The 9,564-nt window shown below is 41.8% G+C and overlaps 1 long non-coding RNA gene across 1 annotated transcript in view; it reads right to left on the bottom strand.

Moving 5' to 3' along the window:
* Window positions 1-9,564, bottom strand: part of LOC149971787 (uncharacterized) — a 547,180-nt gene that overhangs the window by 430,853 nt on the left and 106,763 nt on the right. The window lies entirely within an intron of this gene.

Below are 9,564 nucleotides of genomic sequence, written 5' to 3' on the forward strand. Positions count from 1 at the left end.
ATTTGGGTTCATGTACTGTTGTTAGCTTTAGCTTTAGCTTTAACAATGACCTAGTACTCCTCCGCTGCCAATATGTGTGAGGCTGAGACAACATCCACTCCCTGCTTTTGCAAAATTAGACGAATCACAATCCAACGGGAAACCCATCATCATCATCATCATCATCAGCTTCCTGGGAACCCATGAAGAAAGCTCAGGATGCTGGGTAGTACGTGGGATTGAGGAGATAGCAGGTCTCTAGGCTACCTCCCAGCAGAAGGCTATGGTTTAAACTGCTAATGTCATTGGTCACTGTTACCGGGGGAGGGGGGAGGATTTACTCTCCCAGGGAGATCTAAGGACAATGTTCACGTGGGGCATTCGGATACGGATGTAGAGTAGAAAGGGTTTAGTTTGGTCGTCAGACTCCCCTTTGTGAGTGTTAAGCCTGGTCACTGATTTTAGATTAAGCCACGGTTCAAATGGTATTTTCTGTTGATGCTCATGAAATACGTTGCTATCAAACCAACCAGTTACCATAGCAATAAGAGCACCCAGAGGAATAACTGTACTGGTATGTCTCTAACTGGTATGAAGCCTCCGTCAGTGACCATGGTTGCTGCTGCATGTTATCTGCATACGAAGAGTCTGTATCGATCAGGATGGGGATCAATAGAGCTGTGATTATGTCTGTTGCCATTTGAGTGTTAATCACAAGTCCTTGAGCGAGTCATCGTGATACATACAGTAGAAACGATAAGTCTTTACACGTTAACACCTTGGGGGCTGGAAGATGAATTATCAAGTAGAGCCAGGCTGGACGACGATTACAAAAACACATTTCCTATGTGAGGGGGTGGTAATTTTTACCATAATATTGGGTGGTTACTGAACTTCAATCTTGGCATAGATGACACAGGGAAATTGGAATCTTTTGAAGGACAAATAATAATGACTATTCCGTTCGCTCGATCGACCACACAATGTTAAAGATAATTGGTCCCTATTCAATGAAAAGATGCAACCATGTTTAAAAATAAATCGATAGCATTCTTTGAAATGTCCAAAAAGACCTCGCTACCAGAACTTTTGTCCTTGTTGGTATTACAAGGTTTGATGAAATCTAAATGAATAGAGTCTTAGGCTGTGGCGCCTTTGTCAGAACACATATTGGTATGGTTTAGAGTTATTTCTGTCTCTATGATCTAGCTACAGTCATGTTTCGGTAAGGGTAACTCTTTGTGGATGCTCACTGAGCTAGAACAGAGCAGGTTAATTAAAACATGTCTTTATTTGAGTTTACATTTGATATTTTCTTCAGTTTTTATCCTATCTCCCTTTGCTATACAGGCCCCTCTCTCTTGTTCTCCATATACAGGTGAGAGCTAGATATGTTAATCAGTGTGCAGATGTGGTGTAAATCACAGGCTGCTGAGGGGGAGAACAGCTCATAATAATGGCTGGAATGGAGTAAATGGAAACCCTGTGTTTGATGAGTGTCGAAACCATTTCTTTTATTCTGTTCCAGCCATTACTATGAGCTCGACCCTCCCCAAATAAGGCGCCACCAGCCACCTGTGATGTAAATGTATCGCACTCGTACAGAGTAAATGCAAATGTGGAGCGAGTCGGTGTCAACTAAGATTAAAAATTCAATATGAGCTACAGTTCATCCTTAGCTCTGACCCTGTTTTTGTATTTGGGGATGAGAAAGATTGAAAATCTAGATTGAATCAGAGAGACATTAATATGTGTACTGTTTCCAGTATCCGTGCTAATGTATGTCAATGTACCTATGGTATTTGTATTTTTTTGTATTTGGGGATGAGAAAGATTGAAAATCTAGATTGAATCAGAGAGACATTAATATGTGTACTGTTTCCAGTATCCGTGCTAATGTATGTCAATGTACCTATGGTATGTTGACATACACTCTGGAATGATTGTGGCGTAATGAAAGTAGTGATTTTGCTGCGGGTTTGGAAGAAGTCTAATCCTACCTGTTGTGTAAGAGTTGACCTTTTCCGAGTGTCTGCTTAACCTTTCCTCTGTGCAGACGTACTGCATTGTGATCACATAGGACTCTGGTGGAAATACGCCAATGCTGTTGTGTGTCTAACTATCTACAGAAACAAACAAGAAAAGTCCCCCCACCTGAGAGTGAAGTAAAAAATAATGTATGTTTACTGAATTTTGGCAAATCATGTTGTGAAGCTCACTCTACTCTACGACTCATTAGACTTAACGATTGGCATAATCCGGTAATGATGAAGCTACGAGGAAGGGACCATCAGGGAGAATTAGCATCACTGTGCGCAGCACGCTAACGATCAGCAATGTCACCAGGATAGGAGATGTGATCAAAAAACAAACTCCTGAAGTCATTAATAGTACAACTGCCGTCTTCAGCCTCACCATCTGATCCATTCAACCAGGAAGTGAAAGCTATCATTAAGGATGTCACCAAGCACAGGGGAGAGAGTCGTAATGAGAGGCTGATTGGACGTGACAACATGCTTACAAAGCACTGTCATCGAGCGGAGATGTGATGCTTCTATCAGCGAGGCGAACGTGGCATGTCTTTGAGGGTACCTGTCGTTACATCATTTGATTTTAATTTATTAAAAGGTTCTATTAATATGACAGTTTGAACATTCAGTCTGAGGATATTCATGTGATTTGAGTTTTCTTCAGAAAGCTGTAAATACTGTCTATTATTATTGTTTGTTTGTTGAACCTTTATTTAACTAGGCAAGTCAGTTAAGAACAAATTCTTATTTAGGATGATGGCCTAGGAACAGTGGGTTAACTGCCTTGCTCGGGGGCAGAAAGACAGATTTTTACCTTGTCAGCTCGGGGATTTGATCTAGCAACCTTCTGGCTACGGGCCCAATGCTCTGACCATTAGGTTATCTGTCACCCCCCAACAGGCTACCTGCTGCATATGGATGATTCTGATGTTTTTCTTATTTGTCATATCACATATCTCTGTATCATTGGCTTTAGTTACAGGTTAGGCTCAATGAGGCTGTACTGTAGGCCTCTTGTCTCAGACTCAATGAGGCTGTACTGTAGGCCTCTTGTCTCAGACTCAATGAGGCTGTACTGTAGGCCTCTTGTCTCAGACTCAATGAGGCTGTACTGTAGGCCTCTTGTCTCAGACTCAATGAGGCTGTACTGTAGGCCTCTTGTCTCAGACTCAATGAGGCTGTACTGTAGGCCTCTTGTCTCAGACTCAATGAGGCTGTACTGTAGGCCTCTTGTCTCAGACTCAATGAGGCTGTACTGTAGGCCTCTTGTCTCAGACTCAATGAGGCTGTACTGTAGGCCTCTTGTCTCAGACTCAATGAGGCTGTACTGTAGGCCTCTTGTCTCAGACTCAATGAGGCTGTACTGTAGGCCTCTTGTCTCAGGCTCATTGAGGCTGCACTGTAGGCCTCTTGTCTCAGGCTCAATGAGCCTGTACTGTAGGCCTCTGGCAAACAGACTCATCAGGAGATATCAAAACATGCACTCAGCCACAAACAGCCTTCCACACTTTCCACTCCTTCTGGACTTAAATGTGTGTCCGGTCCCTCCAAGCACATCACTCCTGTTTAGCCTTATAATTAAAGGCATACCCTTGATTCTCAGCTCACCGGGATCCCAAAAAACTTGAGGTGTAGAGGTGCACAGCCCAGACAAATTGGAGACTTGTCAACCTCCCAACTGTGGGAGCCAAACTGAGAGGAGGACTTGTTTGTGATCTGACTGTGTGTGTGTGTGTGTGTGTGTGTGTGTGTGTGTGTGTGTGTGTGTGTGTTATGCATTCATGCTATATCTCAGTGGTGAATCATATGTGCTTCAAAGGTGCCATAGCCACACTGACTCCCTCACTGGGCTGTGGTGCTCGTTCCTGTTGTTGTTTCTTCTGCCAGAAGCCCTATAGCAGAGCAATGTGTACTGTAACCGATCAGACATTACGTGATATCCAGCAGAGACTAGGGTAACAGCCAGCCAGATAATATAGCCTGAAAGAGACAGTCTCCATAAGGTTCTCCACAGCCAGCCAGATAATATAGCCTGAAAGAGACAGTCTCTATAAGGGTCTCCACAGCCAGCCTGTTAATGTAGCCTTAATTTAATAAGGCAGGAGTCAAAATAAGCAAAGTGGTGTAAAAAGAAGACAACGTGGAAGAAGAAGAACGCTATGTTCTGTAGTTCCAGGCATGCACGGATAGCTATGTGTTGGAGAAAAGTTATATGACAAGTCAACCACACAGCAATGCCTCACTGCCTTTACTCATTAACCTCAGACTGCTAAAAGCAATTCTCCAGCCCCGAGTCTTCTTCTCCGCAGCTCTCCGCAACGCCACCATATGCAATTTATACGGCCAAAGAGCCTCCGCCCAGACTGGCCAGAGCCGTAGCAGCTGCTGTCTGACAACCCTGCTCTGTGAGATGAGCTTACTGTATCCTGTTTGACGACAACACAAAAAGTTTGTTGTTATTGTTCTGGCCCAATTTCTCTCCCTGTTGCCTTTCTGTTAACTTCTTCTGACCATCCATGGCGTGGCCAATTTTTGGAAGATTCAGTCAACAGACATTACGCAGGTTTGACGTGTGTTACCTTCTGTGTCCAGGTGTCTGTCTAGTTGGCTTCTGTATAGGGGGTGGACAGGAGAGGTGCCAGGGAGGTATGTCTTTGTTGGTGACAGGACGGCCAGGGCAGCGTGACAGTGACACACACACTGACAGTTGTCCCTTCGTCTCTCCAGTCTCAGAGCTCTCACCGGTCCGTCTGTTTAATGAGGTGAGGTGACATGTCTGGATCGGTCTGGCAGAAAGCCTGCCAATCTGAGGGCCAGGTTGAGGTGAAGTCCCATACATACTGATGTAGACAGATACCTGGCCTGTCACAGTCACACCACTAAACCTCATGGAAAACACATCTGAGAACCATATCGTATGCTTTGGCTAACTCGTTTGTTAAGGAGGGATGATTCTATTGACGTTGCTGGTTGTTTGGTTGGTGCGGTTGTCACAAGGTGGAAAGTGACACACTGATTGGTATTGTGAACCAACAACACATGCAACTGAAGAAAAGTGAGGACGGGGGACGTTGCATGTACCCAGTGTTGGGTAGGTTACTTTATAAATGTAATCTGTTACAGTTACTAGTTACCTGTCCAAAATTGTCATCAGTAATGTAACCTTTGGATTACCCAAACTCAGAAACATAATCTGATTACATTCCGTTACTTTTAGATTACTTTCCACTTAAGAGGCCTTAGAAGAAGACAAAAATGTAAGTTACCAATCTAACAACATATATTGCAGGATAAATCAATGTTAAAGTTTACATAGCTGGCCATATATGGATGTTTACTTTACTTTATGGGTTGGTTATGTATCGCTTTCTACTACATATATTAATATTAATTAAATTATATCTTCACATCAAACACCAAATCCTATCAGAATTCCAGTCATTCCAATAAATGTTATACCCCTTGATCTTCAAGAATAGGACTTGGAAATATGGAAGTATAGGTTAGCCAAATATTTTTGCATGAGCATAAACCGAAAACTAAAGACTTATTAGCCAGCCCTACTCTGTTGTTTATGATTTTGTTGTCATGGAGGACTGATTAGGTTCATTGAGTTTAAAAAAACAAAATGCTGTGCTCATAGAATGGCATGCTTTGAGCACGACTGAAAAGTGTTATTTACATGTGATAAATGAATGCAATATGCTGCATTAGCTATGGGACCATTGTTCACCTTTTTGTTGGTAACACTTTGATATATTGATAATTATGCAGCTGTTTAAAGGGCAAATCCACAGATGAAACAATAACAAAATGGCTGCCCAGCCTCTGTTTTGGTAAAAAGCTGAGTGATGGGCCTGGAGAAATGTAACCATTCTCAGATGAATAGACAGAGTTATGGATGCAAGGACTGACCATCCATGATATCAAAATGATAGTTTTAACCGTGTGAGAATATACAGTTTTAGTTTACATTTGCAATGTTTACAAACATTGGAGTAAAACAAGATTATATTTTGGGTTCTTATGGAGTGTGACATTTGAACTGAGCTCATGAGGCATTTAAAAGTTATATTCTTCAAAAATCAATGGATAAACAGCACAAGTCAAGAGTTTAGACACACCCACTGATTCCAGGGTTTTTCTTTATTTTTACTATGTTCTACTTTGTAGAACAATAGTGAAGACATCAAATCTATGAAATAACACATATGGAATCATGTAGTAAACATAAAAGTGAAGAAACAAATCGAAATACATTTTAGATTTTAGATTATTCAAAGTAAACACCGTTTGCCTCGATGACAGCTTTGCACACGCTTGGCATTCTCTCAACCAGCTTCATGAGGAATGCTTTTCCAACTCTCTTGAAGGAGTTCCCACATATGCTGAGCACTTGTTGGCTGCTTTTCCTTCACTCTGAGAACCAACTTATTCCAAACCATCTCAATTGGGTTGTGGAGGGCAGATAGTCTGATGCAGCACTCCATCACTCTCCTTCTTAGTAAAATAGCCCTTACACAGCCTGGAGGTGTGTTTTGGGTCATTGTCCTGTTGAAAAACAAATGATAGTCCCACTAAGCGCAAATCAGATGGGATGGCATAACGCTGCAGAATGCTGTGGTAGCCATGCTGGTTAAGTGTGCTTTGAATTAAAAAAAAATCACTGACAGTGTCACCAGCAAAGCACCCCCACACCATTACTCCTCCTCTTCCATGCTTCATGGTGGAAACCACATCCGTTCCTCTATTATGCGTCTCATAAAGACACGGAGGTTGGAACCAAAAATCTCAAATTTGGACTCAACAGACCAAAGGACAGATTTCCACCGGTTTAATGTCCATTGCTTGTGTTTCTTGGCCCAAGCAAGTCTCTTCTTATTATTGGTGTCCTTTATTAAAGGTGTCCTTTAAGTAAATGTTTCTTTGCAGAAATTTGAACACGAAGGCCTGATTCACACTGTCTCCTCTAAACAGTTGATGTTGAGATGTGTCTGTTACTTGAACTCTGTGAAGTACTTATTTTGTCTGCACTTTCTAAGGCTGGTAACTCTAATGAACTTATCCTCTGCAGCAGAAGTAACTGTTTTTTCCATTCCTGTGGCGGTCCAAACATGGATGTAGCAACTACAGATTGTCTCTTTAAGTCTATCAAATCTGCGCGAAATTGAGCATGTGTCCATTAGGCCTATGACAAAAAAAAAAATCAGCAACATGGATTAGATTGAGCAATAAAAAAACAACACTTGTATTCCATAGGCTGGGATCCGCACTATGCAGCTGTTACAAGAACGTATTTTTCACTGTCTGTTCACTGGTTTCCAAAACAATGATTCAACTTCTTGAATTCAACTATTTTTGGGCTCAAATACACATTTATATTTGTAAACAGCCATCCACAACAACCACAACCCATAAAGCTCAAATAGCTAAATGAGAGAGCAGCAGTGTGATTCACATCAGTGTGCTATGTAGATATCAATAATAAGTGATATCTGTATCACCGTAGACTACACCAATGCTGTTATCCGTACGTCCAAGCATTTATACAAGTTGGACAGCAGTCGCATCATTGGAACACATAGCTTGGACTGTAGCCTACAAAACCCCAAATCCTGCTATTTTCCCGCACTCCATCAAACCCATTTGGTGTGTCATCATAGTTGTTTCTGACTTGTGGACAGACCTTTTTTCAATGCTTATTTGATTGTCATTGATAAAACAGAGAAGACCATATCGCAAATATCCTTTCTGAATTTAAAAGTAATCCTCAAAGTAATCATATCGTTTTTCAAAAGTATCTGTAATCTGATTACAATATTATCGCTAGTAACGTAATGGATTACAGTTTCCAACTTTTTTTTTTTTTGCAATCCCGTACATGTAATGGATTACATGTAATCCGTTACTCCCCAACCCTGCAAGTACCAAATATACTGAAGACACATCATAACCTGTTCAGACAAGATAACAATAGTTGTTTGCACACACTGAAAAAGTACAATATAGGCTCTCTCATCCTAACATAAAATATCACTTCGAGTCCCCAGCAGTTTATTAACTTGTCACCTCTGGGGAATACTGATTTTAAGACTAATTTAGCTCCCTAAAGTCAAATAGTCTTTGCCCTTCCCTCGCAAATCCCCAACGGCAGTGGTGCTAGTCTAGTGCGTGTGCGTGTGCGTGTGTGTGTGTGTGCATGTGCGTGTGTGTATATGTATGTGTATGTGTGCATAAGCGTGTATTTGCTTGTGTGTGTGTGTGTGTGTGTGTGTGTGTGTGTGTGTGTGTGTGTGTGTGTGTGTGTGTGTGTGTGTGTGTGTGTGTGTGTGTGTGTGTGTGTGTGTGTGTGTGTGTGTGTGTGTGTGTGTGTGTGTGTGTGCGTGTGTGTGTGTGTATGCGTGCGTGCGTGTTAGTGTGTGTTTGGGCTAATATCATGGGATTGTCTCCATTTCCATGACTGTAGAAGACCATGGTGGATCTTAAACTGAGACTGGGACCTGTCCAAACTTTCTTGGCTGGGAGATCCATTTGTGTGAGAGAGGGGGAATATATAGGTAGGGGAAACCATTTAAAATGGTTTGTATGGAGTGGAGTGAGAAAATGATCTATGGCAATAATGGGTAAATCAAGCTCCCATTCCTTCCAGGGAAAATATGGAGTCCAACACTAAATGTTGTGGATTCCACTGGTTTTAGAGCATATATATGTGTATATATATATATATATATTTTTTTTTACCTTTATTTAACTATCCAAGTCAGTTAAAATAAGAACAAATTCTTATTTTCAATGACAGCAGTCGGTTAACTGCCTTGTGTCAGGGACAGGACAACAGATTTTTACCTTGTCAGCGCGGGGATTTGATCTTGCAACATTTCAGTTATTAGTTCAACACTCTAACCCCTAGGCTACCTGCCGCCCCATATGAATATGAATACCTGCTATTGTTATGATATCATGTATGAGTGCCGATTGTGTTGTTATTTCAAGCACTGGCAATTACAACACTCCTATCATCGGTTTCTGAAAGATAGAGCTAACGTTAATGGCACCATTTTACCAGCAAAAAGAATCATGACATTTGAATGTCATTCTTCACAATCGGCCTAGGCAGAGAGAAGTCTTACAGCACATATGGTTGTACTCTCTCTCATCTCAGTCCAAAACATACAGGAAAAGATGAGGCTGTGGGCGAAACAGGAGGGAACCGTGGAGCGAAGAAACTTACAGAGAACAGACAGAAAGAAACAGATCTCAGAACTCAAAGTAGACATTTCTGAAGGAGCAGAGTGGGAGGGTATGGAAGTAGGAGTGTGTGTACATTTGTAATTGTCTGCACTGTGTGTGTGTGTGTGTGTGTGTGTGTGTGTGTGTGTGTGTGTGTGTGTGTGTGTGTGTGTGTGTGTGTGTGTGTGTGTGTGTGTGTGTGTGTGTGTGTGTGTGTGTGTGCGTGCTTGCCTGTGTGTGAGAGATACAGAGATAGGGTTAGAGCTAAGCGAGGGCCTGTGATGAGATGAAAGTATTTTGACACTTCAGGGTGGAGGTCGAGTCT

The sequence above is a fragment of the Oncorhynchus mykiss genome, chromosome 25 (genome assembly GCF_057628025.1).
Source record: "Oncorhynchus mykiss isolate SJ-2025 chromosome 25, ASM5762802v1, whole genome shotgun sequence".
NCBI classification, from domain to species: Eukaryota; Metazoa; Chordata; class Actinopteri; order Salmoniformes; family Salmonidae; genus Oncorhynchus; species Oncorhynchus mykiss.